Raw genomic sequence first — 17,455 nt, 5'->3', positions numbered from 1 at the left:
GGTCAGTGTACGTCCTGCCAGGGTGACCTGACAGTTGTAAACTCTTGGATTCCAGGGGCATCCCGTGTGCCCCTCACTAGCCAGACACTGTCTGGGCCCAGGCAGGCATTCAGGTCAGCTTCGGCTTAGTGGCCAGGATGTGCTGAGCCTGAATTAATGCGGCAGGCCAGGCAGAAAGGGTTAATACAGAGACTTAGGTAGCAAGTCACCTGCCTTTCAAAAATAGACCTTCGTGGTTAATGGGATTTAGGCTAGATGTCTCTGTGAAGGTGTTTTTCCAATGAGATTAACATTTAAAACATTTAAATCAGATTTTGGGAAAAACAGATTACCTTCCATTATTGGGTAGGTCTCATATAATCTGTTGAAGGCCTAAGAGAAAACAGACTGGGGTTCCCCTAGAAAGAAAATATTCTGCCTCCAGACTGCCTTCAGTCAGATTTGAGCTACAACATCACCTCTTCCCGAGGTCTCCAGCCTGGTGTCCTGCTCCGCAAAGTTTGGACTTGCCAGCCCCCACAGTTGCATGAGCCAGTTCCTCAAAATCTCTCTCTCTCTCTCTCTCTCTCTCTGTCTCTCTCTCTGCACACACACACACACACACACACACACACACACACGATAACCCTAGCTTATATACTGGCTGAATCTTGGACCCTCAAAGGGCATAACTGAGATAAGTACTGCAGGTCAGTCTCACTCTGCTCCTAAGACAGAGACCTGTGGCATTCCCCTCCCACCCTCTGAGTGACCCAGGTCAAGCTCCTACCACTCGCCACAGGACAGCCAATAAGCAGATAAGCAAGGTGTTGGTTGGGGGGAGGAAAGTGACTTTCATTCGGAGAGACAGCAAACCAAGAGATGGCAGAATAACGTACCAAAGAACCGTCTTCAGTTAGCATGAACTTCAGGCTCCTTTTTACCTTAAGGGAAGGGGAAGTTGGGTTGTAAGAGGTAAACAAGGACTGCAGACATGTGGGCATCAGTGAGGTCTGAGGAGGCTGTAAATCTTCTTTGCCCTTGATGGAGGATGAACGTCAGGATGTTCCTAAAAATCTTTGACATGGAGCTGTTACTTGTGTGCATACTTTTCTCATCTACGAAGAAGCTAGTTTTGGAAAAGGCATGTTGTCAGCTGTCTTCTAGCCTACATGCAGAGCGAAGCAGAAGGTTTTAACCTAAAGGATATTACCGCAGGGGCTCAGAAGCCAGATGGAGCGAGTTATGTTAAGTCTCCTTTCACTGTTACATCTGCACACTGACATCCATATGGCTCATCGGTATGACGCTGTCATCCAACCATTTAGAGAGTCCCACAATTCCACAGTGTTGATTGGCCTCATTCTGTGTGTCGGGTCCTCTGTTGTATCCTGAGGACACAGGGATCTGGTAGGTTCCTTTCCAGCCTCCCAGGGAGGACCTAAGACTCTGGTGAGGGAGACAGACCTGGAAAAAGAACTTCAGCACAGTAACAGCAATGGGCATAGCTGGTTTTGGTCACCCACTCATGAGACATCAGACTATGAACATCTCTCACTTCATTTTACCCAACAACTAAAAGCTTAGCCTGAAAAAGATCCTTCTGGTAAGTGGGAATCCCCTCATTCTGTTTCCTGCAGGCACGCACAGCTACAAAGGAGCTGCTACTAGAATGTTGCGTCAGACCAGAATCCACAAATGGAATTGCCTTGGGTCGGGTGATTTCCACAGCAGTGTATAAGTCCTTATACATTTCCAGATGAGGCAACGTACCAGCTTCCCTCGATCTGAGGGAAAGGTACATACATAGAAAAATCCAGTTTGTTTAAGTATATGCAAAAAAAGGTTTGCATCTCTGTAACTCTCAGCACCCAAATGCCAGTAGGCCCCTCCAATCATTCCAACAAGAAAAACTGCCCTCTGAAATTTCCCAAATGTCCCAAAGTGGGCAATAATATACTGGCTATAAACCCCTAGTTGAGGATTTTAAAAAGTTCCCCCAAACTGCTTACTCACATCAAAAGCACAGAAATGTTGAGTCAGTGTCAGGATTTGGTAAAGAGACTCTCCCCACTGTGGGTTCCTGGCACCTTTGTTGAAAATCAGTTGACCATAAGTGCATGGATTTGTCTCTGGGCTGTCTACTGAGTTCCATTGGTCTATGTGTCTATTTTGGGGATAACATAATACTTGGGATCTCTTTTTGGATTTATAGTCCTCTATTTTATTGCACTCTCTTCTGTCCCTTTTCATCTTTTCCTTGGCTTTGCTCTATGTTCTTTCCTTTGGAGAGGTCAGCCGCCATCATAGGTTTATGTGTTAAAAGTCTTGGGGAGGTAAAAGAATGTTCAACAGCCTCTTCCCTCAAGAGTGTTGCAATTCGGTTAAGGAGACATATAACTTTAAATATATCATTGTCATTTTTTGTAGATTGCATAATTCAACTCAATTTTGTGGTAATTTTTTTCCGAGGAATTATGTTTAAAGGAATTCATTCTTTTTAAGAATAAAATATTCATTAAAAAGTTGGATCCTAGAAAATGTGAAGAAAACTTAAAGGCAGGTTTAACAAACTGGATTAAAAATAACAAAGTAAAGAAGGTAATTTTCACTTGTTTTGGACAAAGTGTTTCTTAATTGCTGACTGTTTAGAGTTGCCTGATTTAGCCAATGCCAGTTTTATAATGGTTTTATTCCCATTTTCATTTTAGAAATCTCATTTAGACATGTTATCCAGTCAGTCTGAGGTCGAAAAAAAGAGGGAACTGGTTTTACCTCTTAGCTCAGTCCCCGCTAAACATGTCCCATGCGCTTTTGGTTCCTTCAGGTTGTTGTAATAGCTAAAAACAGAGAACCCACTGGTAGGAGAATCGATGTTGATGCTGCTTACAAAGAAAGGGGACTGACTGGCTCCAGAGCACTGTCAGCTGAGAAGACAGGGAGTTAGCAGAGGGTTTTGAACAAATGAACTTACAGAAAAATAATCACCTTCTGAAAGTCATGTAAGTGATGATACATAACAAAATATAAATATATTTGAAAAATGACAGATTCATACGTGGCTACTCTGAGAAGTGGAGATGTCTTTGAGCAGTACGATTAAGACTTATGGTTCCAGTCGGCTGACTGAGCACCGTGTTCGTTTGCCCTTTTTCACTGCAGTGATCAAAGGAATAAGATGGTATTAATGTCAGGAAACACTGCTACAGCCAATATTTAGCCTTTTCATGGCACAGAATGCTACATTACATTAATTTTAACCAAGAAAAACTGGAAACCGAGATCCTCCCTATCCTGCAGCCCCCAAATAATGCCTAAAAAGGAAAACTGACTTACTGAGAAAATGTATGCATGATAGCACATTACTATTTCATTGAAGATTTTCGATTGTTTACTATGTAAAGGAATTTAATATTAACTTTCTTGACCTAAAATAATGTTTCTTTCTGAGTAAAAAATTACTAGATGTTCTTTATAGAAAATTGTAAAATATGGAGTAGAATAAAAATTATGCACAGTTTCACCAGGGTGAGGCTAACAATTACGTTTACTTCTACCCAGTCTGTTTTATAACTCAGTCACCTCTTAAGTTGTATACATATATTAAAACATTACATTCTACCCCATAAATATATGTAATTATTACTTGTCATTTTAAAAATTCTTTAAAGTCCAAGCACAGTGGCTCACTCCTGTAATCCTAGCACTCTGGGAGGCCGAGGCGGGAAGCTCACTTGAGCTCAGGAGTTCGAGACCAGGCTCAGCAAGAGCGAGAGCCCCCTCTCTACTAAAAATAGAAGAAAATTAGCAGGGCTTGGTGGAACAGCCTGTAGTCCCAGTTACTGGGCAGGCTGAGGCAGGAGGATCACCTGAGCCCAGGAGTTTGAGGTTGCAGTGAGCTAGGCTGATGCCACGGCACTCTAGCCAGGGCAAGAGAGCAAGACTCTGTCTCAAAAACTAAACTAAAAACTAATAAAATAAAACATAAAATTAAATTAATAAATAAACAGCAAAAAAAGAAAACTGCTTTTGACAAATTTTTTAAAGAAGGAAAAAAATAATAAGAAAAGTCATCAACAATCCTGAAACAATATATGGACAGGGAAAGTATTCCTTTTACAACATGACAAACAGACACACACAAACACAAACACACACAAAAACCTTGAAATGCAAAAAAATTTTAAAGCACTATGGAAATAAAAATATAAATAAATAAAAGGATAGAATAGAAAATTAGCCCCCCAAAAAGGTTAAACTGCGAAGTTATAAGAACACTTATAGACCTTCTGGTAATTTTTAAATGAAAAATAAAGCAAAATTGAGATTAAAATTTTCTCCATCAAATTAGCAGACACTTATTCTTCAAAAAAACAAAGAATACCCCATGGATATGATTGATAATGGTGTAGTGAAATGGGCACTTTTATAAATCACCCATTGCTGAGATGTTTTTCTCCATAATTCTTTCTGTTTTGTAACTTTTCAACAAGCAACATGAAAAACTCTTAAAATACAAATGAGGCCAGGCACAGTGGCTCATGACTGAAATACTAGCACTTTGGGAGGTCGAAGTGGGAGGATCCCTTAACTTAAGACTAGGAGCTCAAGACCAGCTTGGGCAACATAGCAAGACCCCAACTTCTACAAAAAATGTTAAGAATTGGCCAGGCATGGTGACATGTGCCTGTAGTGCCAGCTACTCAGGAGGCTGAGGCAGGAGGATCGCTTGAGCCTAAGAGTTTGAGGCTGTAGTGACCTATGATGACATGACTGTGCTCAAGCCCAGGCAACAGAGCAAGACAGTGTCTCAGAGAAAAAAAAAGTACAAAAGAATGTTTTTAACCATGTTTACCAATAATTTATAATAATACAGTGACATATTTATGTTATACTATGTAAGTTTATATAAACATTGGTCCACTCAAGAATATGTAAGAATGTTTCAGATATTTTCCAACTCACATACGCTCTCTCAATATTTTATTTAACTTTAAATCTACTTCCCTACTAATCATCTGAAAGTTCTTTTGTTTGTGTGTACAATATTAGTAGCTTTTACAATCATCTATAATTATTGCACAATATTACTCGACCTATGATAAATACACATTTGTACTTTCACTGAATAACATATCAAGATATTAAGCAAATAAAAATATTGGGGGTTTTTTGAGACAGAGTCTTGCTCTGTTGCCCAGGCTAGAGTGCCATGGCGTCAGCCAAGCTCACAGCAACCTCAAACTCCTGGGCTCAAGGGATCTTTCTGCCTCAGCCTCCCGAGTAGCTGGGACTACAGGAATGCGCCACCGTGCCCGACTAACTTTTTTCTATATATTTGGCCAGCTAATTTCTATTTTTTTAGTACAGTCAGGGTCTTGCTCTTGCTCAGGCTAGTCTCGAATTCCTGAGCTCAAAGAATCCACCTGCCTCGGCCTCCAGGAGTGCTAGGATTACAGGCGTGAGCCACCGCGCCCGGCCTAAAAATATTTTCATTGAAAGTTACATACGTGTCCGAATCTTTGGGGTGCTGGGAAGATTGGATAGCCACATGTAGATGACTGAAACAGGATGCACACCTTTCACCTCTCACAAAAATCAACTCACGGTGGGTAACAGACTTAAACGTATGGTGTGAAACTATTACAATTCTAGAAGAAAAATGTTTGAAAAACTCTTATAGACATTAGCCTAGGCAAAGAATTTATGAACAAGACCCCAAAGGCAATCACAGCAACAAGAAAAATAAATAAATGGGACCTGATCAAATTAAAAAGCTTCTGCACAGCCAAAGAAACTGTCCCAAGAGCAAACAGACAACCTACAGAATGGGAGACAATATTCACATGGTACACATCCGATAAAGGACTGATAACCAGAATCTATTTAGAACTCAGGAAAATGAGCAAGAAAAAATCAAACAACCCTATCAAAAAGTGGGCCAAGGACATGAACAGAAACTTTTCAAAAGAAGACAGAAGAATGGCCAACAAACATATGAAAAAAAAACTCAACATCTCTAATCATCAGGGAAATGCAAATGAAAACCACAATGAGATATCACTTATCTCCAGTGAGAATGGCCTTTATCAAAAAGTCCCAAAACAATAAATGTTGGCCAGGATGGGGAGAGATAGGAACATTCATACACTGCTGGTGGGACTGCAAACTAGTGCAACCTCTGTGGAAAGCAACATGGAGATACCTTAAAAAGATACAAGTATATCTACCATTTGATCCAGCAGTCCCCTTACTGGGCATCTACCTGAAAGAACAAAAGAAAAAAGACATCTGCATTTCAATGTTTGTAACAGCAGAATTCACAATTGCAAAGATGTGGAAACAACCCAAGTACCCATCAATAAATGAGTGAATTAATAAAATGTGGTATATGTATACCATGGAGTACTACTCAGCTGTAACAAACAATGGTGATATAGTACCTCTTGCATTATCCTGGATGGAGCTGGAACCCATTCTACTAAGTGAACTATCCCAAGAATTGAAAAAGAAGCACCACATATACTCAGCATCAAATTGGTTTCACTGATCAGGACCTAAGTGCACGTAGAGGTATAACGTTAATCGGGTGTCAGGCAGATGGGGGGGGGCAGGGGGGACGGGGATGGGTATGCACATACATAAGTGCGATGGGCACCCTCTGGGTGATGGACACGCTAGAAGCTCTGACTGGGGGAGGGAGAAGGGTGGCAGGGTCAATATATATAACCTAAACGTTTGTACCCCCACAATATCCTGAAATAAAAAAAAACAAAAGGGCAAAAACCACTTCCTTCAGGAGCACCTGCTCTTTTTCAGCCTGCCTGCTGCCTTTCTCTTCACCGGTTACTTTCACTTGCAATTAAAAAAAAAAAAAAAAGCTGTCCCATGCATGGCTTACTCAGTGCGTCCTGGAATTCTTTTTTTTCCTAAGGATCACCAAGAACTGGAAAAAACCCCCACCTGGAGGCCCCTAACAAAATGACATTTTTCAATCCCAAAACTCTTTGACCTCCTCCTCTTAAAATCCTTGCCTTGCTGTGTCCTCCAATCATAAAACATTATATCATATCACAATTCCTACCCAATTCTAAACAAACTGTCCCCGAGCTTGAAAGACCCGCTTTACACCAGCTTCAAACTCAGAAGACATATCCCTAAAGCTCTTCCACACCTGAGATGCTAGGGCCTCTGTCAGGGTAGTGTTCTCCCTTATAGCATCATGGAATTATATCACTGTTGTCTTATGAACAGGTTATTTGGCTGGTAATTGGGGAGGACGGTATACGATGAGATCGTCACCGACCTGTACATCAAATGACAGCAGACTGAACCTAGATCCTAGGACCAATGTCTATGGATGTTTGTGAACCCCCCCCCCCCCCCCGCCTGAATGACCACAGACATATTTAGAGAACTCGGTTACCAGTCAAGAAATTTAAAAGTGCAGTAACACAATGCAAAAAAAGCAAATAGTGTGGAAATGTATTTATCGTATAGAAATAGTTAAATTCATGGCAAGCATGAGGAAACACCACGAACCAGAGAAGGAAACGAGTAATCAAAGCATGTATAAAACAGCTATTAAAATTCCTAATTTCTATTTCTGTGACTGCAGGTCTTTCTGAGACATCCTCCACTATGGACCACATGGGCCTATTTGTCCCTAAAGTTGCTGGAGGCGGATGCATAAGTTGGTTGAGCCCCGGGGGCGGTGAAGCGCCCTTTACCTGTCTTTCTTCATACTCAGAAGACTCAGCGGACATAGGTCTGCGGACTATGCGAAAACCCAGCCCCCACCACACGTGCCCAACTCTGTGCGCATGCTCCCTTCTGCGCAAGGCTGTTGTTGCGCATGCGCCTTGCTTTCCGCCTGCTGCGCGCAGAGCTGTGGAAGGAGAGGTCGCGTCTTCATTTTCCTTCTGTGAGACTCGGTCCCCAGGTCAGTGGACTACTCCTCGCAGAAGTTTAAGTGTGAGTGAACGTGAGCAGGAGGCAGTGGGCTACGGGCCATAGGGCTGCGTGGTCCGTAGTTTTGGGGGAAGGTCCTTGAGGTGGTCGTCGTTCTCCTTACAGGCGGCGATGCCGCCATGGGCCCTGTCTACGTGGCGGGGCTGGGACAAGGGAGGAGGGCTCTGTGGAGGGGACGGGTAAGGTGAAGATGGGGCAAGTGGTGGGGGGTGTTGTTGGAAGTATCTGAGTCCCAGGGTCGCCCGGGACCCCCGATCACGGAGGACAGATCCCGGGGTCCTTTGTAGGGAGGCGGGCAGGGGCGGGGCGGGCGGTAAGCAGGGGCCTGGAAACTGGGAACCGTGCGAGCTGGTGACCGCGTCCCCGAGGTCTGTGCAGCACCCCACAGCTGTGCCCAGTGAGGAGCGGGCCCATGCCTTGTGTCACGACTTCTCATCTCCGCCAAGGCGGTTGGGAAAGGGTCCTAGTAGACATCACGGGAAGGAATGGGCGGGGCCGTGCGCCCCAAGAAAACTCCATGTGAGGGGGACGTGGGCCTAGGGAATGGGCCTAGTGCTCCTTCCGTCCCAGTCACTTCACCTTTAATTTTCTAGCCGTATTTTCCCAAACGTGTCCGTGATGAGAGTCTAGCTGTGGAACTAGACCTCATCACAAGTGTCCTGTCTTTTGCCACAAACCTTTAGAGGATTCCTCTGCCAGTCTGGCCAACATAAATGGCTTTGCGAGCACTGAGTAGGCGTACATGCTTATATTTACCTCGGGACTTAATTTCAAAGTATTTTGAGAATTAAAAAAAAAAAAATTCCAAGTTAACATTTGGCCATGGAAGTGGTCAGATACAACTATCCTCTTAAGTTCATGTTCCTAATCACAGTATTCTGCTTTCAGTGAGAAATATGAGTCACCGAGGAAGATCAACATACAGGCGTAGACCAAGAAGTAATGCAGAAGAATTTTGTGAGCGGATTGGGCTTGTGATTGTGAGTACTTTCACATTTGATGTTTTCCCCTCAACAGAAATTTATTTTTGTGGGAGTGTTATTGAGTAGGTACAGATAACACTAGTACAGGTCTTCCATGCTGATAAAAAATGATAATGCAATCTCCTGAAGGAAACATTGATCCAGGAGGCTTATGTTCTCTAAAGTTCCCTGGATTCTGCGCTTGATTTCTTTCTCATACTTATCCATGACAGACTGTACACATCCATCCCAAGATTGATCCAGATAGCTTCCAGACTCCTTGTGGGTAACTCTTCTTGGAGTAACCTGACTGTGGGAAGAGTAACTTTATTAAGAGGAAGTATATACAATCATGTTGGGGAAATGACTTTAGACTTCCTTATGATCAGAGATATCTATGTAGTCTGTATATTTATATTACTGACATGTATTGATAATGAATGTTTTCATTTCCATGCACACACACCCCTCTAGGCCCAACTGCCCAGGGTTGAAGAGCCTCCGCAGGAGCCTTCAGTTGCAGGAACTGCAACTCAGGATGTTACTCCTGGAGAGCAGAGAGATGCGGGAGCACCTGAGGGTCCAGGTAATGGGAAGGGAAAGAAAGTCTGTCTATCGGGGGAAGAGGGCATATGGGTGCATCATGCATGATGACATAACCAGTAACAGGAGGAAAGAAAACATTAGAAAAGGATCTGACACACGTCCTAAAACTTGGCTGGAAAAGCGAAGAGTACACTTTGCAGCTTCATCCAGAACCTTGATGTACTGTATCTCATCTTTGTCTTCAAGATTTATTTTGTTGTGCTTGAAAATACAGTCGTTGCTAAATCAGAGGAAGGTGTTGAGCTGTAGCTATAAACTGTATATTATTGCACTAGTTTAATTTGTTCTTCTTCGAATATTATTGTACGGTCTTCTCAGCCATTGGGTCAAAAGTGTCAGCGACCTTTAATAGCATGTGGAGTACCAAGTCAAGCTACCTTGTAGCACCCTAAATAAAGGCCATTTGCATAGGAATGTTGGCGCTATTTTATAAATAAGAAAACTGAGTCTCGGGGATTGAGGCTTACCAAAGAGCATTTGACTCATGGAAGCAGAATTCATGTTTCACTCCAAGGTTTGTGTTCTTCCTACCGTCTGTGTTGTCAGAGAAAGGTGCAGAGTTTTGGTGAAAATGCTTAAGGCTCAACTGTGTCTGTACTGTAGGGTCACTCGTACTGGCCAGGAAACAGCACAGTTCGGTGCAGCAGGATAGAGACTCTAGAAAAGACCCAATGACTGACAGCCGCTGTTTCCTGTGGTTGATATTGTTTACACTAACTTTGGTAAAAGCTCAATAATTTAAGATACTTGCGAACACATGGCTTATGAGTATGATTTATAAGTGACTTTTACTAGATACTTAAATACTTTTATGGTTAGAATAATCAAAAGTATCATAAGATCATCATGAAACAAATTATTTTCTCAGAGGATACCATTTTCAAGCGAAACATTTACATAATAGAGGCCATGGGTTATTTTAGGAATTAGCCGTTTTGAAGTTTCCGGAATATGACTGACAACAATGTCTGTGAATTCCTTTCTACTAGCTTCCCTACTCTCACTGTAAGACAGTAATTTTGCTTTTTCCTTTTGGTACTTTGTTGTAAATTGCACTCATTTATAGAAAGTTTCTTATAGGGCCTTTGGGCCTGAACATCAGTTAACTTTAACAAACTAATTTTCAGATTGCCTGAATACGGGATGGTTGTCATGACTATAAGATTTGTCAGAATCCCACAAATATACTTAACCTAACACTTCAGAAGATTACGTTTTGGTTATAATTAAAATCCTACCCATGGTGCGACTCCAGATTTGTTGGGTAGCTAATCCGCACTCCCCTTAACACACGGTGGTAACATAGGAAATGTAGGTGTACTGTGCTTTATCCTTCCATTGTCATTTAAAATAAAACTTCATAATACAGGAAAACACAGGAGTACAGGCCATGTTTACATCCCATTACCACACTAGCCTACAGGCTTTTATTTCATAAAGCTGAGGAAATGAAAAGTAGAATTTACTTATTCATGTTTCATGTTTTCTGCTTAAATTGATAGCATTTGTTTTTATTTTTTTTATTTTTTTTTTTCCTTGAGGCAGAGTCCTGCTCTGTCACCCTGGGTAGAGTGCCATGGCATCAGCTTACGTCACCAGAACCTCAAACTCCTGGGCTCAAGCGATCCTCCTGCCTCAGCCTCCTGAGTAGTTGGGACTACAGGCATGCGCCACCATGCCCAGCTAATTTTTTCTATATATATTTAGCTGTCCAGTTAATTTCTTTCTATTTTTTAGTAGAGATGGAGTCTCGCTCTTGCTCAGCCTGGTTTCGAACTCCTGAGCTCAAAGGATCTACCCGCCTCGGCCTCCCAGAGTGCTAGGATTACAGGCATGAGCCGCCGCGCCTGGGCAAACATTTTTATTTTTAAGGGCCTGACCTGGAAGCTGATCTCCAGGAACTGTCTCAGCCAGAGAATGGGGGTGAATTCCTGGGTCCTGATGTCAAAGAGGAGAGTCTAACAATTCCAAACCCCATGGAAGTGCTCGGAGGAGGTATGTTATCCATTAAGATACAAGACTATGTGTTTCCTTTTTTCCACAATATTGCATCTTTAGTAACATAAAGATAAAATTACTGCTACTCTAATAACATAGTTCACCTTTGAAGATCTTTGGAAGGTAGTTCAGCCCCCTGATGCCTGAGCGCATGCCTTAACCACTATCAGACATGAGAAAGAAATTGGGTCTAAGCCATACTGCATCATCACATGTGAAAGTATTTTCTTACTTTTGAGTATAAGCAACAGCTAACAATTTTCACAATCTTTTATCATTTCTGCTTTTAACAAATACATAATGCATTTGTAGTATCAGTTTGTATGAAATATTCTAAGCCACTGAAGAACATTGTGGCACCAGGTCTAATATAATGTGTGATATTCTGGATGAATCCCTTAACTTCTAGACCCACGTTTGGTCTTATTTAAATGAGTGAATTAAGCTTGATATAATGTTGTGTACCTGTAGTCTCAGCTACTCCGAGACTGAGGCAGGAGGATCACTTGTGGCCAGGAGTTCGAAGCCATAGTGGGCCATAATCCCACTTACGAATAGCCACTGTGCTCCAGCCTGGGCAACATAGTGAGACCTATCTCTAGAAAAATAAGAAGAAGAAATAAATTTTTAAAAATTAGCGAACTAAAGTCAGGTTCAATGCTGATTTTTTGCCTTCTCTGGTTCTGTTGGCTAGAATACACAGATACTGTGTTTTAAATGATGTACTATAAAATAACAGCTTGAGTCAAATTATAATATCTGAATCAAGATTTCATTGCTCCTGAGAACATGAGCAGGCACTCTGCTTGATTATGTCTTTTTCTGTATGGAGACCTAAATGCCTGTTCCTGGATTTTGTCAAATTCTGAATTCTCTGGCTCTGAAGGAAAAGTTGCGTGTTAAATCCTTCCCCCAATGAAGCTCTGAAGGACTGAATAATAAAATGGCAAGGGATAGTCCAGAGTCTAGTTTGTGTGCCTGATCAAGTGGGGACATTGCATGTAGATGAGCGATGATCATGATGAGTAAGGTGCTTATGCCCAGCATGCTCTCTGCCCCACTGTCAGTCTTCATGAGCTACTATTTCCCATGAAACCGTAGACACCCATGTGATACAATCACCTCTAACCACAGCATATGTTACATACCACAAGTTTCTGCTTTGAGACATCAACTGATAGGGTTTGAAATTCGAAGTCCTTAACGTGGTAATTCCGAAATATTCAACATAAGTATATTTTACGCATGTTTTCCAAATCGCCTGACTGTTAATTACAGGAGTGTGTGAATTTAAAGGAAGCAGTTGATGTTTAGGGAAAGAATTTCCTTGCATTAGTTTTCTAAATGTTCTTACTCTATGCTGCTGAACCGTTCCATTAGACCTATGGTCCCCAACCCCCAGTCCAGGGACCAGTCCCGGTCCGTGTCCTGTTAGAAACCAGGCCACACAGCAGGAGGTCAGCGGCTGGTGAGCAAGAGAAGCTTCATCTGTGTTTAGATCCACTGCCCATCAGTCACATCACCGCATGAGCACCGCCTCCTGTCAGATGAGCAGAGGGATTAGACTCTCACAGGAGCATGAAGCCTACTGTAAACTACGCACGTGAGGGACCTGGGTTGCATGCTCCTTATGGGAACGTAATGCCTGACGATCTGAGGGGGAGCTGAGGCGGTGGTGTTAGCAGTGGGGAGTGGCTGCAAATACAGATGATGAGTGGCAGAGGGGTTTGACTGCACAGAGACCATAATAAATCAGTTGCTTGCAGACTCATATCAAAATCTTATCACTGTGTGGCAAGTGCCAATTAAGCTGCATCTGGTGGCAGGCTTTAAGGAACAACCCGACACTTACTTTAGTCCATGTGCGGCTTGCCCATTATTGTATTTACCACTTCTGTCTGGGCCTCTTTCCCCCACTGTGCACGTGTGTCCGTCCCAGCGTTGGTAAGCCCACAAGCTAACCCTAGCGAAAATCAGTAAAAAACAAGACATCGCTGGAGAGCTGCTTTGAAAGGGGGAATGACCCTATGAAGAGACAGCAGAAGATGCTAAGACCACCAACGAAATGAAAGCTGCATTTAAAAGAACATACCAAGAGTCCTCCTTAAATTAGGGTTTATTACAACTGATAATTCACGTTCTCCAAGCCGGCTTTGTGTCATACGTGGAGATCAGCTGTCCAGGGAAGCCATGAAACCTTAGAACTGCTTCGCACATGGAGACCAAGCACCCTGCAGTAAAAGACCGTCCTCTGAAGTTTGTGAAAGGAAAAACCGTGAACACAAAGAACAGAAGCAATTATGGATTGCCACCACTTCATCAAACGTGTCTGCACTGAGAGCATCATTCTCAGTGACTAAGCACACTGCTGAAGCTGAGAAGCCTCTTAGTGTTGGTGACCGGTCGATCCTGCCTGCTGCTAAGGACATTGGCCGTGAACTTTTAGGAGAGGCTGCTGTTGAAAGGGTGGCATGTGTCCCTCTTTCGGCTAGCACCATAGCTACACGCATTGATGACAAAATAGCAGAGGACATCGAGGCACAGTTGTTAGAGGATTCAGCATGGTACGCAATCCAGGTTGAGAAGTCTACTGATGTTGACAACAAGGCAACAATGCTTGTTTTTGGGCAAAATACTTTTCAGGAGGATGTGTGTGAGGACATGTTCTGCTCACTTTTCTTGCCCACCAACACTAGAAGAGGATCAGCTAACCACTTGAGAGTCCAAATGATGGTGGCCTTAAAAGTATGTCTGAGACAACGTCAAACCTCCATACGTGTTGGATGAAAGTCAAGGCCGAATATCCTGAGATGGCCACGAAAGCACTGAAAAGCCTGCTTCCGTTTCCAACAGCCTATCTTTGTGAAGCAGGGTTTTCTGCAGGGACAGCAACCAAAAGGAGATTACGGAGTAGTCTGGACATAAGCAACACACTTCGGGTTTCGCTGTCTCCATCACCCCCAGATGGGACTGTGTAGTCGCAGGAGAACAAGCTCAGGGCTCCCCGTGTTTCTGTATTATGGTGAGTTGTATAATTATTTCATTATATATTACAGTGTAATAATAAGAGAAATAAAAAGCACAATAAATGTAATGTGCTTGAATCATCCCGAAACCCTCCCCTCTTCCCCTACCGATGGCAAAATTGTCTCCCATGAAATTGGTCCTGGCTGCCAAAGGGTTAGGGCCTGCTGCATTAGACTGTTCACATTAAAAGATCCTTTTCAGACAACTTCCAGGAGCCTATTGTACATCACTGAAACTTACTCTTAGGAACATCATAGCCTTAAAAGTGTTTGTTATTAAAATAAACTGGCTCAGCAGTATTTTATTATTACGAAAAATAATAAGAGAGCAACCAAATTAACCCAAGGGAAAAGGAAAATGGTACTTAATAATGGATATCAATGTGTACTAAAAGGGAAAGTCATCCACGTAAGAAAAAGAGAATGCTCTTTTTAAAAATAGCCGTGAATACAGTATCCAGTAGTTTACATAACCTTGAAGAAAGTGGGAAAAGCCCATCGAGGAATATGAACAGGACTCTAAGAGATATTGAATATATTGTATAGTTGGAAGTGAACTTGAACTCTAACATTTTCAAAAGATGGATGAAATGGTTGATATGCTAGGAAAGCACACATTATTCACTATATCCCAGTAATACCTAAATATGTAAACATCACAAATACCATGGAAGAACTTCTCAAATTTGACAGTTGTCCTTCAAAATCACTTAACTTTTAGAAACCACTGTTTGGCTTTCCCAGGTGCCTTACTCTACCTTCCCATTTTCTTCTCCTTCCATTTTTTTCTTTGCTTTTGTGTTTTCGTTTTTTTTGCCATACTGTGAGATACGGTATATATCTCCTTGACATTTTGATGTCAAAAATGATGGTGAGGCCGGGCGCAGTGGCTCACGCCTGTAATCCTAGCACTCTGGGAGGCCGACGCGGGTGGATCGCTCGAGGTCAGGAGTTCGGGACCAGCCTGAGCAAGAGTGAGACCCCGTCTCTACTAAAAATAGAAAGAAATTATCTGGCCAACTAAAAATATATATAGATAAAAATTAGCCGGGCATGGTGGCACATGCCTGTAGTCCCAGCTACTCGGGAGGCTGAGGCAGGAGGATTGCTTAAGCCCAGGAGTTTGAGGTTGCTGTGAGCTAGGCTGATGCCACGGCACTCACTGTAGCCCGGGCAACAGAGCGAGACTCTGTCTCAATAAAAAAAAAAATGATGGCGATAACTTAAAACTAGTGCGGCCATGGAATTTAATATACAAACTGGAGCACTCTCAAGTGTAAGAAGAGGCATTCTTCATAGTAACATCGGGACTAACGGTGACAACCAGGGAGAGGTGGTTAGCCTACGTAACAACCACATAAGGGTAAACTAGCCCAAAGACACATTTTTGTACTTTTGTGCAAGAGAAAAAAAGCAAATGAAATACTGGCCTTTGTATTAGTTCACTTATGCAGTTGCTAATGTGACATGAACTGTTTTATGTATCTTGTATCCAGAGTATTACTTCAAGCCAAAGCATTAAATTATACATTTTTTGTAAATTCCTTTTGTTTCTTAGGTTTTTTGTGTGTTGTTTAGATTTTTAGTAAAAGTATACACAATGTTTGCTTCCTACTTAAAAGTACCTTTTAATGGGTTCATGTGATTTAGTCTGTTCTGAACTCACACGGTCTTTTGATTTCCTTGTACTACTAGGAAGCAGGGTGTGTTTTTAAAATACTGATAATGTATATGCTAGGAAGTGTATTTGCAAAGTCTGTACAGAGGTCTAACTGAATGCAAGCCAAAGGATGACTCTTAGGCTTCTGGTTTTGTTACAGCAAGTGTTATAGCGGGCGGTCTGGAGGAGAAACCGAGCAGCACACGGAGAGTCCAAGAATCAAGGTTTATTCGCTGGCGGGCTGAGAGGGGTCTGGAGACCAAATTCTGAGCCCTCTGTACCCAATTCTTCCCACTTTTATTAAGTTGGGGTGGTCAGGAGTGGTGGGGTCTCAGGTCACTAATGCCTGCCACGTAATAGGTTAGTTGATGTGTCAGGTGATAGGTTAGTATTATGTTGCTGCGCCAGGTAATAGGGTTAGTGTTATGCTGATGGGCCAGGTGATAGGTTAGTTGATGGGCCAGGTGATAGGTTAGTATTATGCTGATGGGGGTCTTCCCTGAGGGATGGGGGTCTCAGGTGGCTGCTGTGCCAAGTAATAGATGGGGGTTTTCCTTATCAGTTTTATTAATAGCTCATTTTATAAAACCAGAAGTATGATGTCCTTTGTATGCGTTTAATATGATCTCGATATAGTTTTGCTTAGTAATGTTCTTAGCTATTATTTTTATATTCTAGGTGAAGGACAACCACAGGTTTAAAGGAAGACAAGCTGAAACACTGCAGACTGTTGTTATGTCGGACATTTGACTTAAAATTGTCTCAATAAAGTTTTAACAGTTTTCATGAAAGAAATGTTGCACATATTTTGTTGAGTTTATTCCCAGGTATTTGGAACTGTTGAAAACTATATCATCTTTGAAATTTTGTATTCTGATTGAGCCGGCATATAGAGGTGGTATATTTTCAAATTTTGAAATATACTATTGGTCTTTGACAGGGTTTCCTGGCACACAACTCCTAGAATACTTAGCATAGCCACAAAGTGATGTCTTTTTGTGTGCTAATGATTTGACTTAGTCTGACAGCAGCCTACATTGCTCTAGTCTAGGCTAAAGGCTTAGAAAGGTGGGACTTTGAAGCCCTACTCCCAATCTTTAGGGAGAGGAGAGGGCCCCGCCATAAGTTAAGTTGATCACCAGTGGCCAGTGGTTTAATCAACCATGCCTACATCATGAAACTTTCATAAAAACCTAAAAGGACAAGATTCAGAGACCTTGTGGATAGCTGAACATGTGGAAGTTTCTGGTAGG

This window comes from Eulemur rufifrons, chromosome 30 (genome assembly GCF_041146395.1).
Source record: "Eulemur rufifrons isolate Redbay chromosome 30, OSU_ERuf_1, whole genome shotgun sequence".
In the NCBI taxonomy this organism is placed as follows: Eukaryota; Metazoa; Chordata; class Mammalia; order Primates; family Lemuridae; genus Eulemur; species Eulemur rufifrons.
Note: the sequence above shows the minus strand (reverse complement) of the source record.